The sequence below is a fragment of the Anoplolepis gracilipes genome, chromosome 13 (assembly GCF_047496725.1).
Source record: "Anoplolepis gracilipes chromosome 13, ASM4749672v1, whole genome shotgun sequence".
Taxonomy (NCBI): Eukaryota; Metazoa; Arthropoda; class Insecta; order Hymenoptera; family Formicidae; genus Anoplolepis; species Anoplolepis gracilipes.
In genome coordinates, this window is record NC_132982.1 from 7,302,975 (window position 1) to 7,329,985 (window position 27,011).

General features: G+C 35.3%; 1 protein-coding gene across 2 annotated transcripts in view; it reads left to right on the plus strand.

Moving 5' to 3' along the window:
- Olf413 (DBH like monooxygenase olf413) overlaps positions 1–27,011 on the plus strand; it is a 197,167-nt gene that overhangs the window by 41,644 nt on the left and 128,512 nt on the right. The window contains exon 2 of one of the 2 annotated variants that reach the window (XM_072904997.1): positions 10,627–10,687. The exons of the other annotated variant lie outside the window; for it this stretch is intronic. The gene's annotated coding sequence lies outside the window, so the exon portion shown is untranslated. The remainder of the gene's footprint in view (positions 1–10,626; positions 10,688–27,011) is intronic. 2 annotated transcript variants of the gene reach the window in all.

The window sequence follows — 27,011 nt, forward strand, 5'->3', positions numbered from 1 at the left end:
CAATGTTATTATGGATTCTACATGCTCTTTATTTAGCTTTTATTATTGTTAATATTTAAACACATATATGTAAATGATACAATATTACATAAAATATATATTTCTATAGCATTTGGAATCTAAAATAAACACATGTCACTATTTTGCCATTGTATGCAAATACGTAATGCACACGATACATTAGCTATTCAAACAGACCAGACTCGTTGGCTAATTAAGCTTCTCGATGCTCTAATTAGCAGGGCGTTATTCCCGATAACAGCAGAGCTCTGCTCGTCCTAATCGAATGTGAAATAGTTTCTCGTCACTGCTGCAGCTATCCAGCGGTCGGGATTAATCTGTCGAAATGTATTTTTGCCGGATTCTTTTTTCTCGCGCGAGCTTTTATATAGAAACATTGTTCATCGAGAAACATCCGTTTCATGGAGAATGGACGCTCACTTTGTCGAATATCCCGTACTCTCGATATCGAAGGTCTATCGATTTTCTCTACCGACAGCGCGACATTCCTCTTTTTACCGTCACGAAAATTGCAACATAGGTCCTTCCCATTCGATATTGTGTTTTCGGCCAAGTATTGCCAACCGCTCCAAAGCATCGCTTTTCTCGATCCTGCCGGTTTATGTAAGGTCCACAACATTGAGAGATCTGGAAGAATTTTAAAATTTGTAGGTCAAAAGTGGCATCTCGATAAAATAAAGAATTTACTGCTTATTAAAATGTATAAAATATAATTCGATGATAATAAAAGGATTATTAGAGTGTAATGCAAATTTAATTTATTAATTAGCATTTGAAATAAACGAAATTAACACTTGCATTTGAAATAAACAAAATTAATTGTGTGAGATATATCTTTTTTTATAACGTCAAACATTTTTATTTAAATATTTATTTTGCAACTAACGAATTGTGAAATTTGCTTGCTTGCGCGATTTTTGTAGTATATAATACACACTTAATGAATCTTTTTTAATTTTAAAATAATAGATCTTGTCACACGGGATATATAGTTTGCAATGTAAATTTTCTAGTAAATTATTAATTTTTCTAATTTCATGCACAAATTACGTTTAATGACTTCAACTCAAATTCGCGTCAAGCAGACTTTCAAGTCTTTTCAATAACATGAAAATCTCCGTGATGCACAGACCACGCTCGATTGCTGAAATGAAATGCATTGTGATTGTTTATCTGGATAAGCGCCTTAAGAGAACGATAGACATCAGGAATCATAAATATAAGAAGAAAATTAAAGCCGGATATAGAGGCTTTAAATGATTTATTTCAGAATTGTATTTTTCCACAGGAGAAATAATTTCTACAAAAAATAATCTCATTTCACACAACTCGCAGCTTTCGGAGATATTTCCAGCGTTATTTTTAATTAAAATTAAAATATTAATATATTAAATATATATTAGTATTAAAATAACGAAAGTAACGGCTTAAGTTTATTGTTCCACCGTCCAAAAGTTTGAATTTGATCGAAGGATAAGATTTTGTTGTTTATATATATACTTTTAAGAGACTTTTTGAAAGTTCATTTTAACTTTACGTTGACATAACTATCTATATACATTATATATATATATACAATACATTAGCATATACTATCTTCGAGGCAGGATTACTGTGAAAACTTTGTATCAAGCTTTTATCGGAAGGATCGTCGATCTTCCGATGATTGGAAGAATTGGAGCCTGCCGAAGGCAACCAATTCCGGACGAACAAGACAGACTTTCCTTGGAGCGACACCGAGCATACCATAACTCGCATTCCCCTGACTTAATGACAACCTGCCATTTACGGGGCGTTGCTTGTCAAGTTTGCTCTTTCCACCTTGGCCTCCAGGAACGGATCAAGCTGCTAGAGGCTTTTCTTTACATCCTATTTTTCGTAATATTACAATAAGAAAGCATTTACGACACATTATTCTTCAAATATTTTCCATTTTCTAGAAATATGTAACAATTATCCTTCTAATCGAAAGTTTTAGAAATAGTAATTATAGAGAAAAGGTACTAATTATTTTTTGGAAAACTGGCACCACTTGTCTTCAGCACTATTATTTACGTTATCTGCCCAGTGTAAAAATTGTCTTTAGGGACATTTATGACAGTTTTAATGTAAGGATGGCGATGCCGCAATTTTGATTTGTCGCAGTGCGATATCTCTATTAATTTTTTTTATAAAAGTGGAAAAAGAAGAGGGTGCTCGAGTATCAGGATCCAACCCTGATCGAGACGACGCCTATTTCGAAGTTTCCCCTATGTACTTACTAATAATTTACCTTGACAGAAGTGCTCCTTCGCGCTTTCGCCTCCTTTTCACCATGTGTTTCTTCACCCCGTTCTCTCTTCGTCCCTGCTGTCGCTTCCGTTTGCGTGTCCTTATAAAGCGTCTTTACGACTCATTCCCCTCGTCCTTCTGTTTATCGCTTGTGTGCCCGCCTTGCTTTTTCTCCGTTTTTTTTTTCTGGTAGTCTTTACGAGCGTGTGAAGTATCGCGTATATATGGCATACATATAATTACGAGAATGCATGTCGAATTACCGAGCGGTCAGCCGTAGCGTTGTGAATGATGCAATGCAAGAAAACACGAGACGTAGCGTTCGTCGTGGCGTCTTCTTCCATCGTCGATGAGATGCGGCAAACTGTTATACCATGGTGTAAATCAGCAACGCGAATCGCGCAAAAAATACTCGCGTATCGGTTATAATTCTTGATTCGTTACATCTTTTTTTTTTCGCTATAAAAGCTTTTACGAATCCTTGTTTTTCCGCGATAATTCCATAAAATGTTTAACAATGTGAAGTTAATTATCGTTTATAATATAACATATATAAAATTGGTTTTAAATTGATCAAAGAATCAGTAATTTTGACGGAAAAAGATTAATCAACTTTTTCCTTGTACAAAGGAAATAATGATTAAAGGGAAAGCGTGAAAAAAGATCGCGACCGGATGCAAATAACATTTTAACGGCGCGTTTCCTGTTTAGAGCCGCAGGTAAAATGGATGCAGCGACGCATTTCAAGGATATCGTCGTCGAATCGAATATCGTGTTCGATTCTCTCGGACGCTCGTAAAGATTGAACATAAACAAAAACGCGAGTTGCGCTGGTAAATTGATGCCTCGAGATCGTAACGCAACGCGTGCGTATATACATATATTCTTTCGCGATACCTGTACATACATGTGTTGCGCGTGTGCATCGTGTTGCGTGTTTCGCCGCATACGGTACCTATATGCGCGGGTCACGTGCGCCGACCCCGCAGGTCAGGAATACTGGTCCCGGTTCCCGTCCTCGTCGAGGCTACACGCTCGCGAATGCCCGCAGCTTTTCCAGGCGACGCGGTCGCTCGCTAAATTAAATTTTACAACCGTACGCGGGATCGGATAAGGTCAAGTAGGGTATCTGAGACCCTTAGCTAACTGGAACATGATCATTTTCTAGCCATCAAATTAATAATCGTTATTTTTTATTTATTCTCTGATATATATTATGTTATAACTGTGAATATTAACTTAATAACTTTTAATAATTATTAATTTTTTATTTCATCAGATTTTTAGTGAGATTTGGATGAGTGAGTAGTTCTCAAGTAGCTTAATTAATTAAGCATAATTAGTTTACTACAAAAAGAATCTAATCTCTTCTTGTTTTATTAAAATTAGGCTATGAATTTATAACGAATAACGTTACATTACAACAAATTATAAATAATATTAAGATGGTTAAATATATTTGCTTTTTTACTAATCAAAACTAAAATTATTTTTGATATAAAATTATCGAAGGGAATCTTTTTAGCACTATATAATAATAATTGATTAAATTGTGTTGTGAATACAAATTATGTATTATCAATAATTATACTAATATCAATATTTAATTGAAATGAAATGTGGAAGTTTATAATATATCCCTTTCTATATCTCTCTGTCTTTCTCTTTCTATTATTGGCTTATGGTACATTACCCATCGAGCAATAATGAAAGTATTAATAGCAATTATTTTTATTATAATAATCAGTATTGAGGTATCTAGCTAAGACAATGCTATATGTAGTATGTGATAACATGCTTTTATCAATTGTTAATTATACATTATCAATCGTATCTGATTAATAACAGATTATATTATAAATTGATATTATTATAAATTGACATTATTAAAAACCAATTAACTGAATAACTCATCTTCGATAAAAGAAACATATTGTATATAACACTGCTTTTTATTATCGATTAAAATGTTCTGCATTATTGGTATTATTATTATTATAAAATGCAACAAGTGCAGCACAAATACCACAAAATAAAAAAGAAAAATATTACACGCAGAAGTTTGAAAGTTACTTTATTAAAATTTTTATACATTATATTAACTTTATATCAATATTATTGTGTGTATATACAACAATCAAAATATGCAAAAATCAAATAATTTTGATAAATTATATAGTCTAGTATATACAATATATTAATTTTTTTCTCTCGGTAATCTTTTACTTTTATGTGATTAAAGAAAATTGCAATTAGCTTTTTATAATTGAATATTTTAGTTAAATATTTTAAAATATTTGAAATTACTTGTTATTTCTCGCATTAATATAATAGTCATGACATGGACTTGCGTTCATGTCGAATGCATTTATCATATCGTCGTTTATATGTCAATTACACTCGTTATATATCGCCGTTTACATATCCGTAACATTTATGAGCCGTTCGGTACTCGATACTGCGTGCGTCGACATTTAATAACCGGTCCTCGCGTCGTTGAATCCGCGGGATCGCGAGCTCATCGAATTCCAATCTCGTCGCATACACGTCGTCCGAATAAACATTAATCAAGCGCCAACTGTTAGGCGAGATATCGCGGAGCCTTTCCATGCCATGCGTCCGGGATGCGATTGACAAGTTGCGCGTTCGTATACATACGGTAACCACGATTGAAGGCTCATTTGCGATGGTCACGGATGGCTAAACTATAGATTATCAATAGAATAAGGTATATATAGTATTAATGATTATGGATTATGTATTATTAGATATTATGTAATAGTCAGTCCATCAAGCGAATGATCTCTGAATCTGTCTCTATTTTTGTAATTATATATAGAATTTAATATCAGAATTGTATTTTTATTTGGAATGTGTGTGTCTGTCGGGAACTTAAAACAGTATGAAATTTTCACGAAGGGAAAATGGATACTAAATTTATTCATTTTATAATTATAGAGTACGTCATTTTTTTAATGCAATTTTTTATTCGAAAAGAGATTGTGATCCATTATTCACTTTGATGACAATTACAAATTGTAACTATACACCATATTTGTGGGTATAGCTGTATTCTTCTGAAAATGCACCGATTGCATTTGGCGATGTGTGATACGACTTTTACGGCAATCACAGATGTGAATGTGGTCAGGCAGGCAAAGCGGAGAAGGGCAAAGCTGGTCCTCGTCTCTGTCGAGGTCGTGCATTTACACAGGCGGGGTCATCCACGGTCTCCACGCGGTACCGTTATATTGTATATACACATTCTTGAAGCGGTCATTCTGCCATCCGGTTCCCTCGCGCTTCGTTTGCCTCTTGATCTTACTTCGATTCTATTTTCTCACTAGTCTCTGACATACACACACACACACACACACACACACACACTATAAATTGCACATTTTCAAGCGCATTTCGCGCCGGAAGGATACATAAGTCACAGTGTCGCGCGAATGCTCCGCTTCCTTCTTAACTTCCTTTCGTGTATGCTGCTGTTATATAATTATATTACTGTTATGATGCGCTTTCTGCGGATTTCTAATCTTCTAATTTTGAAATAAACATTACGGACAGATATATAAGTAGATTTGAGACTCGAAATGATTAAATGCAGTCACGACGGTGCATAAATCTGAGTTTATAGCCATGATTGTCAGCTTGAGTTATACGTATTGTTGAAAATTACATGTAAAGATTAACGCGAATTAGAGATGAAAATAAATTTTAATTATAGTTTATTTATACGTAACTTATCAAAAACACGTTCTCTAGCCAGTGCAATAATGGAACACAAATGGTTATCGCGCGATTAATAATAATCCTATTAGTTGGAACTTTACCGGGGACAATTAATTGCAGCTATTGTGTCGCAGTATAGATAATACTTCCCTTCCCGCTGGCAAAATTAATATATATATACCAATATAACTGCTCTGCGTCTCGTTTCTCGTGATTCACACCCAGCGGCAATGATTATTTTGCATCGTACAGTCAATGAGATGTTAACTCTCAACATATGCATGAATGTTTGTCTTACTAAACTAAATTCACGTAACAACTAACATAACAGCGGTGCAATTTTGGGCAAAAAGGAAGAAATTTTTGATATTTATCGAAAAATTTTGGAGAAATCTATTATACGATATTTAAGAACTGATTAAAAATTTTAGTCGCTTTTTTAAATAACTTCTTATTTATAATTTGCTTGAATATATATTTTATTATATTTTTATTATATATTATTTGTATATGTATATTATTTTTTTATTATTGGGTTTTTTTTTTATTTAATCTGCGCGCTCTGATTTAATAATTAGATCTCAATTACTTGTTTTTATTAAATAGCATTGTAACGATGCATTGCGACTCGACTTTCATCCCTTTGCAATGTCGATGCACTGACGTCGATTAAACGGCAGGCTAGTACGCAAACCGGAAGCTTATTATCGCGGTACCAACAGTAGGCTTAAAGCCTAATCGGCCGTTACGATCGCGTGCTTCTAATTTCACGCCCGCTATATGCCCATCCAACGTATCCGGGTAATCGAATCTTCGGCGTAATCGGCGTTTAAAGACCAAAGATCCCTTTTAGCACAGGCCTATACCGTCGACCTATATTCCTCGACTCGCACTTTTTATCGCTACTCGTGATTGGGCACCTTTGATGTTGCATTCAAAGAACAAACAAAGAACGTAAATCGAGTATAAAAATGTGAATATTTTTTTTTGAATATTGTTTCGTATACATATATCTGATTTTAATTTTAAATTTTATTTCTATTATCCAAGTTTTTTTTTAATATACTTTTCAGTTTTTAACAACGATGAAATATATGTTAAAAAATTTTATCTTTATTTCTTAATAATCAGCCTATTTTTTTTAAATACTTTTTCAATATTTATGTATTTATTGTCTCTTTTCCCTCTCTCTCTCTCTCTCTCTCTCTCTCTCTCTCTCTCTCTCTCTCTCTTGCTTTATTCTCTTTCTTTTTAAAATTTAAATTCATAAGAATATCGAGTCTATCTAGAATCTATAATATATAGCTTATTGTTGCTTCTTAAAATTTACTCTTTGTACGTTTATGCTTACGTCAATATCAGTGCTTCATATCGATCCGAGAGATGCGAATTTTCATATCTCCTCGTCGCAAACGGCACCAGATTTGGCAGACTTGCCAAACTATTCATTCTCGCGTGAGCTAGGCAATTATAATAGATACTGGCTTACGGATCTCACGAGTTGTCCCAACGAGATGTATGTCGCGACGTCTTCCATTCCTCTTGGAGTACGCGCGTTCTGCTGGAGAATTACCGTCAGAGACGGATGCAGTTCTTGGTCGCGAGTTTTACGACAGTTGCGCAGTAATAACGGTATTATTCAAGTCACCTTCGCGACCGCGGCGCTATCATGGTCCACATTGGTCTTGAAGAAATCACGACAGCGGAAAGTAGGAGAAAAATGTAGAGACGTAAAAATGTGTACACGTTAAGCAATATTTTCTGGTCTAGTGATTTCATAATGTAATATAAATTGTCTACGTATGTATAGTTTTATATCAATTAAAAAAGGTACATTATGTGTTATTATTATTTATTTATTTAAGAAGATAAAAACATAGAAAATATAGGAATAAGCTGGAGATGACAGTATCTATTGATGTTATGTCGGTCATTATAATCGGTTTCTGCAGTGAATAAAATCCGAACAATTTGACAAAAAAAGAAAATGTTTTTCGACAGAGTTTGATCAATAATATTGCAATAGCTTTATGACGGCTGATATAGCTTTCCATTATCGTAATAAAATGCATACTCTACTATATATAATAGTGATTTTAATCCTGGAGTGCGGAAGAATATCAGAGAATATGCTCGAGCGTTTTGCATGTAAGGCAACGTCTTGAGATCGCTATAAGAGAACCGGTAGCTGATTGTGGTAAGATCGATAACAGGAAGCGAGATGAGTGTCGCGTCGACTTGTTGTGGTCGATCCGACGTGTTCCGAGACAGTGGACCCGCATGTGGACGATGTGTTTGCGCGCGCTATTCCGTCGTGAATGCCACTCTACGTGTGCGAGAAGTGTCATCTTACAGGACGGAAACTTTCCGTGCCGAGGCGGACACTCGAGAGTTTTAATGCAATTCAACGACTTCTGCAAGCGAGGCACGAACAAGGGCCGATTCACAACGCGGATCCACGTTTCTTATATCGTGATGCCGGGATATCTTGGAACACGTGAGTGCCGAAGGCGTGGTTGCGACTCGATTAGCGAGTGTGAACATCGCGCTTTCCTTATCGCCACGTTATCGAGCGAGTGCGCTTGATAAATTTCCTCTATTTCCGTATTTTCCACCGTTATATAATTTTATCGCAAACATTGAAATTTCCTTCGTGATCTCTAATTTTATTTCAGCCTGGGGATTAATCTACGTGCAATTGTTGCACTTTTGTCGACGATAAATGGTTTATTTTAAGAACTTTCTTATTTAAAGCATACAACACGTAATGTTTTGTGCGATTTTTTACTCTGCAATTGCGCAAAAACTATTGGACATTTCACGGAACGCTTAAGTGATGTTTATAATATTGTGCGAAAGAGACCGGTTGGAAGTACTGGTTACTTTAGTATTATGTGAGCCTTGTATTTTTATGAAGCGCGGGGTCAGAAAGAGAGATAATAATTTACGCAGGTCGCAGTATAGCTGGCATTTTGAAGAAACCGCGCTCCCACGAGGCCGCGCGATATGCTGATTGCGTTAAGGACGTCACGCAAAGCTCGCACTTGCAACTGACTCCTTTTGTTATGTCGGAATTGCATAGCACGCACACGAAATCCGGCGTAGCAGTCGTGCGTGCATCGGAATTCCCATGTGCAGTCGTTGTCTCTCGGTTATAACATCCGGCGTACACGCGAGAATGATGATTGGTCGGACGACAGTGCAGTGACATTAACACACCGTAGCCACGTTCTGATTGCAGACCTACTGATTAAATTACACGGACCATTGCTGTTCAAAGCGAGATTATAAAACGAAACAACCCAGTAGCGTATGTTTTTACGAACTTTCAAAACTTTGATGCGAAACTTTGTGAATTTCATTCGAGTGAGATGTAGCGAGTGGAATTGCTTTCCTTGGATTTCATTTTATATAACCTTCTGCAACAATATTACTTAAAATTTTTTATTAATCTCGAATATTGAATAATAAGCGAACGCTATAATTATATAATAATGATTCTTTTGTTTTTTTTTTTTTTTTTTTTTTTTTTTTGATAAATTTAATAAAATAAACTTATATATAATAATTTAATATAATAATTTCATAAAATATTTTAATGAAGTATTTTTTATTTAAATATGTATACATATATAATTTAATAAAATATATTTTGTGTAATAAATTTATTTTTACAACAGTGTATAATATGTCGCGAGAAGAATTTTTCTTTATCTTTTTCTGAATCAATAAGAGTCGTGGTTTCGATACAATCGGATACTGCGGATTTAAACCTTTTGCAGGTAGTTTTTTTGTTGACTTAGATAGAAGTTGTCATGCGGGAATTCTCTTTCTCTCTGCCTTTTACCGCAAGATTTTGTTACAAGATGGTGCTTTCGCAATACATGGCAAACATATGGTGGACATTGTCCGCTTCGGGGAACAAGTTTTCGTGACTCACGCGGCGCGACCGCCGCGCCGCACTTATGACGCCGCACGCTGAGAATTCTCTTTTAGGCAGGCCGGCCATGGCCACGCTTTTGTTCGACCACCGGCACTCGATAGCCCCGACCAATTATGGAAAGTCTTGGTCCATATTGCCCTATTATACCCTGTTTCTTGGCCCTCGCGAAACCACCTGGCTCCCGTCGAGCGAGACTAATTTCGCGAGACGCCATTCTCTGCCATCTTCTTCGTCTTTTCTTATCCTCTTTCAAATAAATGTCGAAAAATGTTATAGAATACGAGATGATCTTTGTTTGTTACTCCGCTCTTTCACTTGAGCTAGTTTTATTATAATCAATGCCATTCTTCTATATATCTTGTTACCGAATTCATCATCGAATTAATATATACTATATGAGATGAATAATATTATTAAAGAAATAACATCATTAAAAAAATAATTATATATAATATTTATGATTGCTCACAATATGGTTATTATTAAATTTAATGAGATATTCGACTATTATTATTACTATTAATGAAATCGTTATTAGCGCAATGATATTATTATAAGCAATTTCAGTTATATGTATTATATATAAAATATTGTTATATTTTATACTAAATGCGATTTAATTAACTAACGTAATTTTTCTATTTCTGTTCCAGGTAAGTGACCCTTTATCTTGATTGGCTTCCACGTCACAAAAAAAGTCCATCTAGAAGTCTTGTAAGTACTCTCTGAGCTACCATAAGTCCGCGGGTTACTTAATCGATATTGGCAGATATTACACGCGGAGGAATTTTATCGCATCGGCATCGCTATTGTCGATATATGTGCCATTATTCAAATCCAGTTTGTGTCGTTCGTGGTATGCGGCTTATGCAATTAATATTTGAATTTTCACCGAGAATCCCGACGAGATTTTTCGCGTGTTTCGCGCGGATGTTTCGAGTGTTCATGGAATTACGGCGGATGGCGTGTATTAATGACGTTCCTTGTCGACGTCGTCGCTCAATCCTCCCTCCGTTACACCCCGTGATTCTCCAGGGTTATTTATTTTACGCAAAGATATTTACTTGGCTATTATTACATGTTAAACCGGTTTTAATTAAGAAACTTGAAAGAATGGTACATTTTTCAAATTTTTAAATATTTAGTACATAATGATCTGAAATTCTATTAAATACAATTTAAATCTTTTACGAAGATGTTTCAATTTACAAGTAATGCTAGTTTGCTTTACAATCTTATTTTTACATTTCACTTTTATTATTTGATATAAATGGTATCGAAAATAATTTAACTGATGCGTGATTATCAGTAGAATACATATATGTACAATATATATTTTATTACCTATATATATATATATATATATAAGAATGTTTTGCATTTTATTTTAAAAACTACATCGATTTATTTATTTATATTACGAATATATATACGCACATATATATTTTATAGATGAAAGATTTGCACATTTTGTGAATAATGTATAAAATGGAATATCCCAAGTGTAACAGCTCTTTTCTTGATAATCCATCCGAGTGATTATGCTTCACTCCGTAATTCCAAACGAGCGGAACTTCTTTTTTTATTAATATACGCTAGCACAATCTTGCGAAACATATGAGCGCTATCCCAGAGAAGAACGACGGTGCACGCTCGGGTTAACCAATTTTATCCGCGGAGATCTAATTTCCCGCCGTCAAGACGCGTTACGCCGAGGACATCCGTCGCGTTCCTCTTTATAATATGGCTCGTTTCCTTGTTGTAAACGCGCCAGCCAGAATTGCGTCGCCATTGTAAATCTCGGTGCATTCTTGCTCGGGATCTCTCCCTCTCGTTGGAACTCCCTTCGGTCTTATGCTTTTCGCTCACAGCACCTCGCGCAATTAAATAGTATGCTCCCAAAACTCACTCCATTGGACCGAGATTGGATTCCCAATGGAAGTACCATCCCGAAATATGAACGTTTAGCTCGTGGAATGTAAAGCGAAATTACTGTGGGAACTTTAGTGATAATATACTTTAGAAGAGCGTGTTTTAAAAATTTATAAGAGCAGCGCGCATAATACGAACGTAATGAAAATTTGTTAATAAAAATCTAGTGTTATTTTTATACATCTTTGAAACTTAATTCGTTTGAATATTTTCATGACACTCATAATTTACAACAAAATGTGGAATGCATCAAAATAATAATTTCACTTGTAACATATTATATTAATTATATTATATACATCGCGTTTATAAATCATTTTCTAATATATATTGGAATATATATCTATGATATATATATATATATATATATATATATATATATATATATATATATATATATGATTAGGATAAATTTAAAAGCAAGCATCCTATATACAACTGTCGTCAACTAGCGCGTCAGATCGCGTTAATATGTACGTATTACCACGTCGTATATAATGAATGAAGATACTCTCATAAATGTACAAGTTATATTCATTGGCGAATGTAAATCGGCATCATTATGCGAACAGCGCGGCAAACGCGCGACACTCGCGGAGTTCAAATCGGCGCAACACGCGGCATTCCTGGAGGGTATATACCGCGGCATTTACGCGCACACGGTCATCATTAATGGTAATCGGCGTCGTTTCCTTTGAGAGGTCTCGATGGCGCGTCCAAAGCTTCGGCGCGAGAAGCATCAGGATATAATCATCGCGCGGTGCAAATGCGCGTCTGTCGGCCGCATGATTAGCATATACGCGCGTATACGTCACTAGAAGGGATATGTAACTTATATCCTCTCTTCTCTCGCCTTGTTTATTGCGTTTCTCACATTGGGAAGAGAATTCACTTAAGAAGTACCGTCTTTTTTGGAAATTCGGATTGAGCTATTAATATCGGTTACGCTAAATATCAAATAACATTAAACATTTACGTTAAACTTAAATTTTTAAAATTAATAAATAGATTATAGATAATAATTAATAAATACATTTGATAATAATTTTCTGAAATGTTGGATTGAATTGAAAAGTGATAAATATTGAAATTTTGATTTTCTTGGAGATAATGAATACTTTTTACATTCTAGAAATATATAATTTGTGTAGGATGTGTGTGAAACTGGCGTCTCACTTTGTCAAACTCAATTGTTGAGAGTTCTGGTTTTATTTTTAGTAGTTCTAAAGTTCGATTTTTTAAGCATTTCTTACTTTTTTAGATTTTAAACACTTAAGAGTTCTGCAATAGATTTACAAAAAGTTTTATTTTATTTGTGCGTGAAAATAATTAAATAATTGCAATAGTTTTTTGTAAAACTCAATACTCGTAATACAATATTTGTGATAAAATATTATTGAATAAAAATATTACACGTGATATTCAATGTAATTGTCGAATTTTAAGTGTCGTGATTTTCGTGAATGATGATAATTATCCAATTGACCGATTCAGTTGAATATGCGATGGATCATTGAGCATTAATCATCGATAGACAGAGTTAAAGACGAGAAAAAAAAACAGTGGGACTACGACTGGTGAGTCTATAATTAACTAGATATATCATATTTCCCTATGTGACGAATTATTAGATATCAATTGGCCGAGTTACGAGTAATAGATATCGTTAGAGTAATAAATATTATTTTATGAATACATGATTGAAAAAATATTAATTATTAATAATATGCTAAACTTTATTTCAAAAATATACTGTATAAAAATTAAATGTATTTTTTACATATAATATTTTTCTACAATTTTTCTACATTTTGTTATTTATATGATAAGCATATAAACTGATATGTAACTGATATACCGACTTTATACGGACGGTATTAATAAATGTTATAAAATGCACAAAATTTATTTTAATGTTTCATAAAATGCAAATTTCAAAATAGAAAATTTATTACTACATATCAAATATTAGTGTAAATGGTGAGAGATGCCAGATTCACACACATGTATAGGATGTACGAGATATGAACAATATAAGATTTTATAGTTCTGTGAAAAATGTAAGAGGCAGAAAGTGTGGTTGTCAATGGACATACGATATAGTCGTTTTAAATTTTACGACGGAGATGACGCTTATGCTCGCGGAATATGCAGATGCACGCATAATGGTCGTCAGTCTGCGTCGTAAAAAGTGTTCGCCACGCCCAGTTGCACCTTGTGATAATACACTGTTATCCCGCTGCCCTTCTCGTTAATGAGCTTAAATTAACGTTCGACTCTGTTTTGCCAAGATCAATTAACATTAATCATACTTGATAAAATCTTCTGTCTTCATTTATAGAAAAATATCAACTGTACACACGCAAGTTTGTCAAAAGCATGTCTACTCTCTTTAAAATATTTAATATTAATTATTAAAATAATGTTCTTGCTTATTTCGGTATACACACGTATCTTGTATAATAATCATTGATATGAGCAGGGAAACAAAATAAAGTTACACGGATAAAAATCTTAAGATTCCAACTAACCGAGAGATAATCGAGCAGCTTTTTGTACGCGGGACAACATTCAATCGGCAGTTTTTACTGCACGAGAACACAACGCGGTAAGAAGTGCCATAATTATAGAGAGGGAGAAAATGTGAAAGAGAGAGAGAGAGAGAGAGAGAGAGAGAGAGAGAGAGAGAGAGAGAAGATCCTGACGTATATAGATTTAGTACACATTCAGCAGCAAAAATATGCAGCTGATTTCGCGTTAGCATTAATCGCGATCTGCAAATAAAACTTGGCATCAGATAGTGTTTAACTTTAAACAGAAACGGTGCCAAACAGAATGCTAACTGGAATAATCGGTGCGAAATACAATGATTAATTAGTATGAAACGTGACATAAATGCTCAATGTTAATTTCGCGCAATCTCTTTGAATACAATATTTGAATTGAATTTCGTATGGCACTTATACGCGCATGCCGCGGCGCAGTGGCAATTCCAATTACGCGAATTTCACTTTATGCAGCACCTTGGTCTTGCTCCACGTATGCGTGCCATTAATATCGCTCGTGCACTTTCTGTCTACGGGTTATGGACTCTCCGCGTATATTAGGTCGCGATTTCACGCGTCCCTTTGATCATCAACGTCGAAACTCTCGCGCAAAAGTGCGCGTTGAAACGCCGCTGACACTCAAATGTACCATATTATATGGCGTTTTGCTTTGCTGAGGTCTTTAATTCAAGTCCTTACTGTTTGTTTGCACGAATAAAAGTACGTATTCGAATGTTCACAAGAACATGGAATATGCGGAAATAAAAGTTTGATTTAAACCATGTAAATGTAATGTCAATGTAAACTATATAATGTAAATCAATTATTTATGACAAAATCTGTTTTTTTTTTTTTTTCCGTATAGACCGAACGTAGCAAAAATATTTTTTGTTATGCTTGAAATTATTTTTACCTAAATTTGTAATTAATTGCAATTTTTTGAATTAAAATATGCAAATCTGATTTACAAAATTAGATAAAATAGCTTGTAACATGTATTAATTTTGTTTCGGAAAATTGTATTATAATGAAATTCTGCAACTTAAAATCCAATCTTATTACTTGATAGATATTTCTCGAAAGATGTTGAACGATACAAAATTAATTAGAACTGAATTAGTAGAACGTTAAACTATTATTATCTTAAATATTCAATCGATATTTAAGCTAAAATATTAATTGTAATCCTTAAATATTCTTAATATTTTTTTCACTTTTATTATGTAAATTTAAACGGGGATTAAAAAACTGGAGGAGATATTTGAAAAATATCATTAATATGTTACGATAATATTCTTGATTGAAATAGTCAAATTATATTTTGTAAGAGCAAATTCATATTTCAATTTTCCCATTGAAAAATATTGATTATTTTTATGATAGAAAACATTTAGACAATTTTTATTACACGGTTGATTAACAAAACTTAAATTATATATACGTTCTATAATTTCCATTTTTCCAAATTATTATTTTTGAATATGTAATAAGTTAACTTATTTCTCGAGAATACGATTTAATTGATATTGAAATAAATATGACAGGATTACGATATTCAAAGGCGATAATTTTCCTCCGGTGGCTCGATTAATCAGGCATCAGTCTCTTAGCCTTTTTAATGACGATGTTCGCGCCATCGTCGTGGAATTCGCCGGAATAACAACTCCGAAGCGTGGTATCCGGAATTCTGTACGGCGAGGTAAATTTTCCGTGCTCGGGGTCGTATACTCGCGTTCCGAGACCGACACGTAACACGCTTACTCGCGCGTAATGGTTGCTCCAATTACGCGAATTCCGCGTTATACTTTACGCCGTTGCGACGACGCCCCGGCGTTAACGCGCCGTTAATACATAGGTAGACGTTAGGTAAGAGCTTGTACGCAAGTGTGTTAACACGTGTGTGTTCCAGTACGTTTGTCCGCGTGTATGTGTATGACGCGCGCGACTACCGCTTCGAGAAAGCGGCCTTCGTTGCATCGTCACGGTCGAGGCAGAGGCCATCGTACTTTGGTGAACGAAGAAAACTGCGCTCTTCTCCTCTAATTGTTTTAATGACTCGCCTCTCTCGGAACAACCACTCTCTCCGTTCCTCTCTTCTTTTTTTCGTTTTTTTCTCACGCGCGCGCTTTCTCTCTCTCTCTCTCTCTCTCTCTCTCTCTCTCTCTTTCTCTCTCCCCGTTAGTCTTTCTTCTCAAGAGTCGATGGTACTTTTGTCCATACATAGCTACGTATAGAAACCGAAAGAAAAAGATCCGATTGTAGAGTGCAGCTGAGATCAATAGAAGATAGTTGTATTGTTGATATAGGGTTAGCACTGCAAAAAGGTATTACTATTATCTAGATATCTTTATCTTATTTTGTTATCTATTTATGTATTGCTTGCATTTATATTTCCAAACACAAAATTAGATCGTGCTATTAGAAGATTGTTCGTTAGCAGATTATTTGTTCTTATTTATTATTGTTATTTGTCCCACGGATTATTATTAACATATGATAATGATGAAATATCCTGTAATATATAATATATTGAATCATCTCATTATATTTCATATTTTGATCTTCGTATTGCTCGCAGAACTTCTCACAAGATCTTTCAAGATCTCTCCCTTATTCGTTTAATCGATGAATCGATGTGTCTATTCGTAAGATGCCTCTCGACGCGCCACTTTCCACGGCGTTAATTAAAATTGCATTGTACGATGCACCGCTCAGGGTGCAAAGTGCACATCGTGCCGGGCCACTAATAGCACTTGACATCGGGTTCGTCATGCGTGGGAAGTAAATTAACTGAACAGAGCGGCTTATCGCTTTCAAGTTGTCTTTTTTTATTTAAGATTGAGGAAAATTAGAAAGAAAGAAGAATATATAAAGAAGGATAAAAATTTTTAAGACACGGATAATAATTTAAATATATTAACGATTACTAGACGAAAGATTATTACGTATATTATTGCAAAACTTGTTGTTTAATCTACAAATTTTAAATGTATGATTTATTCAAAATTTTTAAAACATATAAATAATAGGTACATATTTCAGTTCATAAAATTAAAATTGTATAATATTATGAAATACAATGTAATGCGGATTATGATTATGTAACTCGTGTTTCATTTAATGTTTTATTCTTACATTATTTTTTATATTTTTCATTTATAATGAAGTATTATATGTGTGATGATGTATATATTCAAGATATTATTTTTTTAATTTATATTTTTACATATAGAAATATTCAGCAAAATTCACGGAAGAAATACAACGAAGGATTATGTACGTCCTGCTTTCAAAATTCTTTACCCTTCAGCGTTTCTCTTTCTACGTCTAAGCTTAACACTCACATAAAAGAAATCCAACCAATGAAAAACGTAATCGCGGATTCAATATCGATTCTTGAAATATATCTCCATGCCCTTTACGAAGGTACAAGATACATAATCCGGCGTAGTCTCGATGACGTTCCGCGTGATAATCTCGGCGCATATCCGCAAGACTGACACGACGAACGAACGATTCTTCGAGCGGATAAATCGAGAGCGGTTGTGTCGGTTTTCACCGCGCTTCCTGCTCGCTCTCCGGTGTATTGCGATCTTCTCTTTCTTTTTATAACGCACAAAAAGCAGAGCCATCGACGCGAGGTTACCTACGGGATCGCCTATTATACCGGCATAATCCCCGCGGGGCCTATCCGGGATCTCTCTCTGCCTCTGTATATGATCGCCTCTCATTTTCTCTCTCCTTGACGATCTTCCTCTTCCATCAGTCGAGAAACGCACAACTTACACGCACACACATGCGCGTGAGATTCGACCAAAATCTCTTTCTCCACGGCGCGTTGCCGCTTTTCGTCTCAGGGGCCCGACGCGACGAAGGAAGGTGAGGATTAGAGCCACGATGTCCGCGGTGTCGGGGCTAAGCTCCCATTCACGATACGGGATTATATGTACGGGTGAAATATCGCGCGAAGCTATCCATTTCAGCCTCCTCGTCCGCCTCGTTGCCACCGCCGCACTCCACGTTTCTCCTTTAAATTTATCGAGCGCGATGATAGTTTTCATGATATATATTTGGGATAATGATGTTAGGATCTGTAATAAAATTATCTCAACTGAATATTTCGATGGTAATCCGAGAATACCAAATTTGTATCTTCAGAGCAGATACAAGATCTTTGAAATTGTAGGTAATAATAATCATAGAATTCTTCGTTATTTTAAGTATATTAATGGTTTATCTCAGAGTATATATGTATATAAATATTACTAGACAGTAATATTGTCAGAATATTGTAGATATGCATATAGGGGGATTATTATACATATATGGCTGTACTAGTTTTAGAGATATGTGAACTGAAAGAAAAAAAGAAATCCCTTTAGAAACATACAACAGACTACTTAATGAAGTATAATATCGATTCTCTCCGAAAACAGAATTATACATCCGTCGGCTACTGTTACACTTCTCAGGTATATCGAGGTTGTCGGGATCAAAGGCTGTGGCTGTCAGTTCTACTCTCCGGTGTGCATTTCGCAGCTTCGTGTACGAGTCGCGTGTGCTCAATATCAACGTTGCATTGTGCGGATGCATCGGGATTTTCCACCTTCTCTATTTTTCTCACTGTGTTCGCAATGTATGTGTATACAGAGTGACCCTGCATTCTCATTTCATAATGTTTAAATTTACTTTGTTTACGAAATGTTGTGATTTTTCGTTGAGAACAAAAAAAGGAAATTAAAATTAAAATATAAAAATTATCGCGAAAAAAGTTCCGTTAATAATTAATTAATAAACTTTGTTCTTTAAAATAAATTTTGAACAAGAGTTACTAAGCAAAGTTCAATCTGTATGCGTATTCTATTCAAATTAACTATTACAAAATTATAAAAGATTTTTTTTATTAAAGGATGTTTTTAATAAAATTTTCTTGAAGAAAACAATTGAACTAAAAATTAAATTTTATACCGTACGAAGGATAGGTATGAATTTGGGGACACCTTATATAACATGTATGCGAGCATCCGAGCCGAGATGTGTTTACAGAGGAACGACGTCTTCTGGACAACGTCGGTATTGTGTCGGTGACTGCGGGCTTATACTTATGTAATGTGAGCCCTATACCGACAGCGATGGCCTCCAACGCTATTCTACGATTCGCTTCTATCGGGATACCAGCTGCCATTGAATAACGCGATTCGACATCAACGCGGCGAGAAACCTCGGACGTGTAATACGTCCGAGGGTTCTCGGCTGACGTAATCCAGTTGCGGAAGACGAGCGAGAAGTGATGCGATTCGATCCAACAATCTTTCTCTCTCTCTCTCTCCCTGTCTGATTTGTAAACCCTAGTTTGATCTATGACATCTGGTACGATGTGATATGTGCTTGGCCACACTGTAATAACACGTACAAAATCGGAAGGCAAGCAGAACCACGTCGGCGAACAGATATAAATGACTGCCGGTCGAGATAGAGCTCTCCGAAGTCAATATTCGTATTCCATTGGTTATTCCGCGAATCGTATAATTGTTCTCAGTCATATATACAATCAAATTGAAGAGTTTGATAATTGTATCAATTGTAATAATGTATTTGTGTGTCGATAAATTATCATAAATTACAAGTTGTTCACAAAATATGTTAACCTAAATTATAAAAAATGTTATTTCTTATTTGTGATAATATATTGAATATTAAATTTAGTTTCAGATAGAAAAGCTAAATTAAACATCAAGATTTTATTCATATAAAGAGTTAGGAAAAATTCGTTTTTATATATTTAAAAGAATTTTTAATTTTATTTATAGCTTTTATAATTCTTATTAAATATATTATAATTGATGTAATTCTTATTAAATGTTTATAATTATTTTAATTTATAATTTTTTACAAAAAAAGAATACAGCGAAAGAGAAAATAGCGGTTTCAATAGCAGTTGATTTATTAGAGCCAACAACGTGATAATAAGATAAAAGTAAAAAAATCTCATGAAACGCGTAATAGAATTTTTACGTACTCGAAGAGAAATTACGTTTCTAGTATATTACCGCTATTCAAGCGCAGGTCATTTCGTCTCATCTCTCTGGCGTCCATTAGAACCCCGACAGGAGTCGCTAATATCCTGTAAAATTCTGTTATTATACGATTCTTGAGTACTTCCGCGAGTGCAACGAGTTTACGTTAATACCCGCCGAAACTTTTCGCGTAAAAACTTGGCGCGTCTGTACCTTTAAGACGAATTCAAGCGCTATATGAGCGCTTGATCGATTCGACGACTAAGACAATTTGAAATTAAAAATGTTAATGAATTTTTATAATAAACTCTTTTTCATAGGAATGTAAAAAAAAAAAAAAAAAACTTTGTTCATGAATAGTTCACGGTTGCAAATGGCGATGCTGTTACTTCCTTGCCTTTTTCTTCTTTCATCGCGACTTTCGTTTTTACCTTTCCGTACCTTTTTCGGTCTCTTTTACACGACCCCGTAAAATCGTAAGACGGAACTCGTCGACCCGTTGATATTGGTTCGTATTCTCACCTCCATTTAGCGCTACATTTAACGTTGAGAGTGATCCCGTGCCGATTTCGAATTTTATTAGTTCAATTCACGACAATGGTGAAAATTGACCATTTACGCGAGATGAAAATTGAATCGTGACATTTAAAGATGTATGCGTAGGAATGTAGGTCGTTTTTGAATAATTGAAGATAGAATTTTATTTTTGACAGAAAGAAAAGCAATTTTTAGAAAAAGCAAATTAATATTATATTACAAAAAAATTAATTTAAAAATAAAATAAAATGTAGTAAAAATTTAACTAAAAATTAAGTCAAAACTTGTATTTATTTTAGACAACAAATTAATCTTTTATTTATTTGGAAATATTGTAGTATAAAAAAAGGAAATATGGAGGATTTCTATCGTAAAAACTTGATACATATTTTTATTAAAATACGACATTCACTAATTTTTTAAATATTTCCTTCCCGAAATATTTGTACAACGGTGATATCATTGAAATATTATTTTTTTTTTTTTTTCAAATATTACATTTGTCGCCCTCTTATAATCAACTTTGTATTTACTATTATGTATAGATATATGTGTATGTACCTCATCATCTTCAAATGCAATTTTAATCAGAGATTGTATCATATACTCTACATTCTAACCGTCGAACAAATTCTACCGCTTTTTTTCGAATCTCCGATTGAAAACGCGATTGCCTTGAAGTGCATTTTGAAGCGAGACAACAGTGGGCGGAAGTCGCATATCGCGTGGATGTCTAATGTGAGAACGTTCGCATCTTATTTTGAATCGGGAATGCAGATGCAGCTTTTAATTAGTTCCGTCATTTTGACGTAAGTAATTATAGAGGGAGGTGCATTCTTTCGGCGCACAATTAAAAAAATCAAATGCGATTTCATACTACGATATGTCCGACATGTCCGACATTTCTCTTTAGTCACTTATCTATTATTCTTCTATTATAGCTTACCGTTAATAAAAATTCACTTTTTAAGAATATATTATTAGCATGTATATAAATAACAGATATGTACCTATATATTACAATATCTTTTTATGTATTATTGTTTAATAATCCTTAAACAATAATACATAAAATCGCTAAAAATACAGAATAGTTAATTCCATTATTATCAGACAATATTCCGCGATTTCAATTATTCTGATATTATCGCTTCTCTCTTCAATTGTCGAAATTTTAACATTGTTGCGGGATTATGTGGAAATAGCTTTTGCAGCAAAAATTACTTTGCACAAGACCCCATTAGTGTTGAAATGATTCTCAAATATTCAACATTCAATTAAAAGCATTAAATTAAGCCCTTTGGACGAATAATGAGAAAAAGCGAAAGAGAGGGTAGGGAACTATGTTTCTTTCAATCTCTAATTATCGTGCATTACGGGAAGATGTGTACGCGCGATGCGGGTCCATTAATTGGCCGCAGTAGACTCATTAACGGCGAGCTAATTCGAAATAATAATTTGCCCATTGTATAAACGGCCGCAGCGGTTCTGGCTTGCGTTGCATTATGCAGTTGTGCGTTTCTTTCCATTTTCTCGTCGACAGTCTCTCCGCCCGGACTCTCTCTCTAAGCATTCGCGTTCGCGTTTGCGTCGCGCGCGACCGGTAATTCGGTTTTTATCGTGAGTCTACCATCGGAAAAAGTTTTCGTCGCCGGCGGACCGTGTTCATGAATTTTATTAAGATTATCGCTGATAAGAACACCATATCCGCTTCAGCTGCGCGGACACGTTAAGGATGCGACGACCGGACATAGATATAGACGTAGGCGGAATTTAGTTTATTGTAGATATTCCGAGACATTAGGATAAAATTAGAATAAGGGGAAGGGGAAAGTTATGAGATGGGTGAAACAATACTTGAGGAAATAATGAAGAAAGGTAAATATGCATGAAAGATGAAGAATATTTAAAATAATTAAGAAAATGCTCTTTAAATTTAGTGTGGTATACTTTTAGATATATTTTATATTTTGTAGCGTTATACAACGATTTAAATATTCGATTATAATATAGTTAATTATTACGTAAAGTTTCTGCGAAACATTATTCTGATTTTCTACTTTGAATTGATTTCGTCTTATCGTTAAAATCTGTTTCTCATAATTTCTAAAGAGAATTCCCACACTATGGAGAATGTATAGCAAACATTCTTCAACGCTCTCTTCAATTTGTTGTTTTGTATTTTTTAGCGGATGACTAGCACGTGGAAAACGAAATAATATTCAGTTTCGCACGTGGTGACCGCTGCGTCACGTTTTTTCGAATCTGTTCTCAGTTGCACGCTTTTTCCGCATCGAACGTATCGCCTTCGGCGTTTTCCCAGAACGAAAGCCACATTCCTACGCGCCGGGATCTATTCCTTTAGAGCAGTCGCACACATTTTCGCAATTATTCCTCGCGGCCCGTTCGTTCAACGGGAACGAGTTTTTCCAGGACAGCAATAGGCAAGTAAGAGAGGAAGGCAGAGCTCGTTTCTCTCGCTCTCAACCGCATTGCGATAATTAATAATTCGTGTCCAGCGTTCGAGTGAACGTTACGCCCGAAGAACTTGAAGCGTCGCTTGGTGAGAACGTTGCTTTGGACGAAGATAACGCGAGATAGACGAGAATCATTTATTAGCTTCGAAACGCGTAGCTTCAGGCGCAAGAGTATATATATTATAATATACATATATACGGCGTGTCTGGGAGAAAACGTTATACTTATTTTATCAATCATATTTCCTGATTAATTTGAAGACGATAATATCTTAACGAGAATATCGAGAGGTTGATAATTTTCAACATTTACCACTATTTAATATTTTAATAATTTTTTAACGAATTAACTAACCTCGATTAATCTTAAACTTTAATTAATCTGCAAGAACTTTGTCTGAGGATGGCTCGTCGAAATATATAGAAAGTTGCAAAGTAATATGCAATAAGTAATATTTTGAGAAATCCGTTTATCTTATTGCCATTATTATAAATAAAATGTATATTTACCGAGCTTTTTAACTTTGCCTTTTAGCGAGTTTGCGGAAAACTTTAAAAAGCGCTTGGAAATTCCAGGCATGGCGAGAATCCTCTCTCTCTCTCTCTCTCTCTCTCTCTTCCGAGCAAACGTTTAATGCAAATACCGAGATTTGAAGGAAATGTCGGATACGAATATCGATGCCCCTTGCGCGACACTTGCATTCCTGCCGCGATGCATGCGCCTGTGCATAGGGACGAGAAAGGACAGCAGGCGGAGCACGCCGTCGCGTATTCGCGCAGATTTATAACCCGCCGAGCGAGAGCGAGCAGAGAAGGTGTCGTCTGGGAATGAGTAATGATACATTCGCCCGCATGCGAGGCGTTTCGAGATCGCCGGATACGCCGCGATCCCGAAACCGCAGAGAGCCGAGCCCCGGTAGTTGTGAACGGGAACACGGCGTCCCAGCGTCGCGTATCTTCCATCGAGTCCTCCTACCTCGAGTCCTCTTCGAGTTTTTAGCGCTGATGCAGATGCGGGCCGTCGCCGTCGTGTGCACTTTGTCGTTCTCGTCTCTCGTCTCTCGTCTCTCGTCTCTCGTCTCTCGTCTTGTTGTTTCATTGGATTATCTATGACTCGTCGTTGCGGGTATCCGATTGCTTAGTGCAATGAACGGCCAATTGTATCGTTTTAATTAAAGAGCGCTCGACCGACTTATTAAAAATAAATTGAGAATGAAAGTTTTCTTTTTCTTTTTCTTTCTTTCAAATAAAATTTTAACGATATACCTGAGGAGTTTATATGTAAGTATCGTTTCTATCTCGATTTCTGGAAAATTTTCTTTATTAAGGTTTTTTCTTTTTTTTTTTTTTTTTTTCTTTTTTATTTGAATTATTTATCGCTTTAAAGTCGCCGAGTTGAATATTATATTTTTCGCTTCTCGTGGCATTAATAGAATTTACAGCAACTTCGGAGATACCGGCAGATAGACTTTGCGAGAGTCTTTTCATAGTAACCGACAGTCGACTTGAATGTTGATGCGCCAGTCACGATCGGAACGAGATTCGTGCAAACGGAGAACTACTCTGAAAGAGGAATGGATGCCGATGAAAGGGTGGCAAAGGCCGTGAGGTGAAACTGCGCGAACGGCGCTACGAGTGGCGTTAGCAAGATGCGGAAGGAAGTGCTTTATTTCACTAACAAAAACTTCAAGTACGCCAAGGGAACGAAACTTTTTCTCTTTGGGACTACTTTGTATCGTTCGCCGAGCGTGCAAAGACATTCCGGCAGCAATGCAAATTCCTTCGCAGCACGGTGAATTCACAGTTTGACAAAGAATTATTTGTTACAAGCATCAAACTGAAGAACGTTGCTTTAATTGAACCGCGAGAGAAAAGTTTCTTCTTCGTTTTTTATAAATAAGCGTTAAATTAATAAAAAGAGTTTATAAATTATTATTATATATACATGCGTATAATAAGTAAAATATTCAAATAAAATTTCGCAAGTATCATTATTGAGAGGAAAATTAAAATTAATAATAAATAAGAGGCGAGATGATAATTCCGTCCGAGAGGGAAGAGACATTGCATCTATTTTACGTTGCCGTATTTACCCACGCCCGACTTAAGAGCTCTGGCTTGTAACAACAATATCGTTAGCAGTCTCCCGAGAATCGCAGCAACAATGCGCTCAATTTTTCGGACGCCTCTTCGTCGAGGGTGCGATTCGATTTCGGGCAAACTCAGGATTCGTAGCCCTTCGTGCAAAGACTCGGGACGAACGCCTAAGGGCTGCCTCGCCAGATGTCTGGATGTACGCTCCGGCGAATTTTCCGGCAAAACCCCGTGGAAACGAAGCTGCACTGAGGTAAATACACGTACGTACACGCGCACATCGAACGCGTGGCGGACAAAAGCGAGACAATTTCGAGCAACTGCGAGCGTGAAAAGGTTCGGGTAAATACCAAGGATTGTTCCCTCGTCAAACCGCATGAATAAATAATAATGCGCCCGCGCGGAGGGATGACGCCCTCCGTCGGTCTCTCTATACGACTATCGTCTCCTGCGGCGGAAGAGAAAATATAAATATTTCTATTAAATCCTCCTTAAAACGATCCGTAGCTCCATTCAGGCCGTACGTGAATAGTCCTTGAGGAGCGACCTATTCTCCTGCCTCAACCCGTTAATGCTACAATGCTGCTTGTTGTACATACATGATGTTCCAGGTTTCACGTACATTTCCATTTATTTACAGATTCTTTGATAAATGTAGAATTTACTTTTCTTTCTGCAACAACATTTATCAAAGACCAGTAATCTTTTTCAGTTAAATAACATAAAAAATTTTATTTTCAGAAAAATTAAATCTTTCTAGGGAATAAAAGTTTTAATATAACGCTTAAACTTTGTTTTAATAAAATTTCAAAAAAGATAGAGGAAAAAAATAAAGAGAGTGAACGAAAAAAAGAGGAAGAGGCTAGTGAGGATAGAAAAAAAAAGAATTTAACGTTAAAATAAATGTATTATATATCGTGATATACAAAACGTCCCATTTGAAATACCCTTTTTCTTTATAAAAAAATTAAATAAAAATTGTACATTTCAAATGGAACACTCTGCGTATTTTAATTTAGATTATTCAAGACTTATCTTAAAAACTCTGAAAAAGATTGTACTCGATTGAATCTTAGATAAGAAATGTATCTTAAAAGAACTTAATGAAATATATGTATATCGTCTTACTATCTCTCTATAAATTTTCTAAGAATTCCGGTCTAAGATACCGACAGAATGAATGTTTCCCTTTTTTAAATCGCGTTAAAATTAGCATATAATGCACGGCGAGGCGCATAATAAACGTATCAGATGAGTAATTAAAAGAATTTCGAACAATGTCCGCAAAATTTTCGCATGCGCCGGGTCAGGCTTTAACTCATGCAAATTTAAGTCGCGTTTAAATTTTAAATCAAGTCATTAATAAATTATCCGCGCCGTACGCGTCGGTGTTCGCGTAATTGTGTGGACAAATTGCACCATGGAAAAAAAAGAT